We start from the raw sequence: 3,529 nt of genomic DNA, 5'->3' as shown, positions 1-3,529 counted from the left end.
GTAATTTTCTATCCTCTGACCCCCTCCTTCCTGCTCCTTGGTTATAAATCCCCAGCTTTTCCATATTGTATTTAGAATTAAGCCCAATCTCTCTCCCTTATTGCAAAAGCTTACTGCAGTAGTCATTTAGATGAAGTCTTTCTTATTGTCTTTAACAAGTGTCAGAATAATTTTTTCTTTGACAGTATTCTCATGCAAAAACATAAAGTTGGACCCCTACCATATACCTATACAAAATTCACTCAAAATGGATTAAATATATAAATGTAAGAGTTAAAACTGTAAAACGCTTAGAAGAAAGCATAGGTGTAGGTCTTCATTACCTTGGATTAGGCAATAGTTTCTTAGATATGACACTAAAACATAAGAATAATGAAAATATAGACAATTTGGATCTCATCAAAAATGCTAAACTTTTGTGTATCATAGGGCACTACAAATAAAGTGAAAAGACAATCCACAGAATGCAAGAAAAATATCTGCAAATCATACACCTGATAGTTTTAGTACCCAGAACACATATAGAACTCTTACAACTCAACAATACAAGACAAACAACCCAATTTTAAAAAATGGACAAAGTGTTTGAATAGACATTCTTCCAAAGAAGAAGTACAAATGGCCAATATGGACATCAAAAGATGCTCAATATCATTAGCAGTCAGGAAAAATCAAAGCAAAACCACAATGGGATATGAGTCTACACCTACTAGGATAGCTATCAATAAAAATATGTAATAATAATAATGTGGCCCTGACCAGTGTGTCTCAGTGGGTTGGGTGTCCTTCTGCAAAGCAAAAATTACTGGTTCAATTGCTGGTCAGGGCATATGCCTACCCAGGTTTCTGTCCCTAGGTTGAGGCACGTGTGACAGGCAACCGATCAATATTTCTCTCTCACATTGATGTTTTTCTCCCTCTCTTTATCCCTCCCTTTCCCTCTCTCTAAAAATAAATAAATAAAATCTTTTAAAAAATCACAAGTGAATGATAAAGTGTATAGGAACTGAAAATTTACAAACTATTTAAAACCTGGAATTACTGACCAGAAACTACACAGCTGGATCATTGGTGGTGGTGAAGAGCAGAAAGGGATGATGGATGAATCTGCATTGTTCTAGCTGCTCCTCATGCCACGGGTCTCCAAAGAAAACCTGACATTGATTAGGTATTTAGCCAGGCTAATGCTGGCAGCAGATCCAGTGATGGTAATTTGCCTATGAGTACATACTTCAACTGGGTTGCAATTTTTATCTGTGTTCAGACATCTGACAGATTGTATTGATTTTGGCTTCTTGACACCGATTATGCAGCCAATCAAATCATTTGGAATGGTGAGTTCATAAGAAGTAGTCTGAGCAGATGAATCCAAACCCCAATAGCCTTTCACCTCTGGAGAGCTGGATTCGATGCCACTGAGTGCAGTGTTGCCATGCATCATGGGGAAAAAAGACTATCGCATTGCCAACTGGTGCAGCTTGGTCAAAGCTGGCTGTGGAATAGCATACTGTCCTTGAATGGTATAGGCCTTTAGAGGTGGTCTTTCCAGGTCAGGGTTGAGGACAGGGTGGTGTGGGGAAAGCTCACGCTGTCACTGCCCATGCTGTATCTGTCCTGGCCACCTGCAAAGATGACCAAAGAACTGGATGGCTTGGCCCGGTACTGGATGGTCAAACAATAGTGATGGCCCACTCAGTTGAGTTGTGGAGCATATCCACTGCCACCTGGACCTGAGTCCCTATTCTCACTATGTCCTTGAACTTGCAAATACCTTTGTCAATGAGAGAGCCACACTGACTAGCAGGGACCACCAGCTTCAGGGTGACTGGGGGTCTATTGGCAGCTGTGCTATTGGTCATAGAGCTGCTGATGTCCTCTTCCAGTTTGTCGATGATCATAGCAAAGACTTTGAAGATGGCATTAGTGGGTCCAGTCAAAGTGATAATTGTCTCAGGATAATTCCCTTCTGAGTTGTTGCACCATTCTCCTTGTGCTTCTTCTGAACTGATTCTCCTTTTCTTTCTGATGATATTGCCAACGTTCTTGACATGCTTAAGTAGCCAAATGGTGAGAGTGACATTTAATCCACCTTCAGTCACAGCGGTGTCCATGTCCAGCAGTGTTCTGGGGAGCTGGATTTAGAGTGGTTAAGTCTTTGGTTACTGGTTGGGCGGCCAGGCAGGGAAGGGGTGAAAACCAAAACCTGCATGCTGGTGGGGGCAGGAGGCGGAGGAGGGATGGGAATGTGGCAAACAATAGGGGCAGGAAGGAAGAGATGGGAGCCCCCTGGGTTGGCGATGAAGGGGAAGATAGAGGAGGAGGAGGATGGGGGAAAGAGCCCTGCCTCTGGGGGTGGAGGAGCAGTGAGGTGGGGGTGAAGAGGACACAGGCTGAGGCTGCTCCTGTTGTTGCCTCTGCTGGTCTTTTTTTTTTTTTTTTTTTGAGAGAGAAACAGATATCAACTCATTGTTGCACTTACTTACGCATTCATTGGTTGATTCTTGTATGTGTCCTTACTGGGAATGGAACCCACAACCATGGCATATCAGAAAGATGCTCTAACCAACTGAGCTACACAGCTAGGGCCGATGTTCATGTCAAGGTTGCTCATGCACTCACACCAACTAAAATCTTTCTTTGACCTCTGTCAAAGAAAACCCTAGTCTTTGTTGTTGTTTTCTTCAGGAGGCAATTCCTCTGGTTCACTATCTTTTCCCCCCATCCCTTCACACCCCTCCTCTTTGGCACCCATTAGTTTATTCTCTGTATTTATGAGCCTGTTTCTGTTTTGTTTGTTTATTTACTTTTTATTTTTTAAGATTTCACATAAAGTGAAATTTGACTATTTAAAATGTTGGTGAGAATGTGGAGCTTCATAGCTCTCATGCACTCTTGCTAGAGAAACTGTAAATTGGTATAACCACTTTGGAAAACAGTTTGGTAGTTTCTTTTTTTGTTTGTTTGTTTGTTTGTTTGTTTTTCCATTACAGTTGTTCCACTTTTTTCCCCTTCTTGCTTCCCTGCACCCTGCCCCCCCTTCTCCCAGTCAGTCCCCACCCAACCACCCAATTGTCCATGTCCATGGGTCATTTATACATGTTCTTTGACTAGACCCTTCCCCTTCTTACTTCCTTTTCTCCCTCCTGCCTTCCCCCTTGTTACTGTTAGTTTATTCCTTGTTTACATACCTCTGGTTCAATTTTGCTCATTTGTTTGTGTTGTTCATTAGTTTCTTGTAATAGGTGATAGCATAAGGTATTTTTCTTTCATTGCCTGGCTTGTTTCACTAAGCGTAATTCTCTCTAGTTCCATCCATGTTGTTGCAAATGGTAGAAGTTCCTTCTTTCTTTCTGCTACATAGTACTCCATTGTGTAAATGTACCAGTTTTTTTATCCACTCATCTACAGATGGACACTTAGGTTGTTTCCAGCACTTGGCTATTGTAAATAGTGCTGCTATGAACATAGAGGTGCATAGGTTCTTTTGAATTGGTGTCTCAGGATTTTTTAGATATAATCCTAGCAATGG

General features: G+C 41.6%; 1 pseudogene; it reads right to left on the bottom strand.

The window, feature by feature from the left end:
* Window positions 1-1,117: 1,117 nt before the first annotated feature.
* Window positions 1,118-2,111, bottom strand: LOC150001738 (poly(rC)-binding protein 2 pseudogene; annotated as a pseudogene).
* Between the last annotated feature and the right edge of the window lie 1,418 nt (window positions 2,112-3,529).

The sequence above is a fragment of the Furipterus horrens genome, unplaced genomic scaffold, assembly GCF_987537825.1.
Source record: "Furipterus horrens unplaced genomic scaffold, mFurHor1.1.pri manual_scaffold_9, whole genome shotgun sequence".
Taxonomy (NCBI): Eukaryota; Metazoa; Chordata; class Mammalia; order Chiroptera; family Furipteridae; genus Furipterus; species Furipterus horrens.
This window is presented reverse-complemented; position numbering and strand designations above follow the sequence as displayed.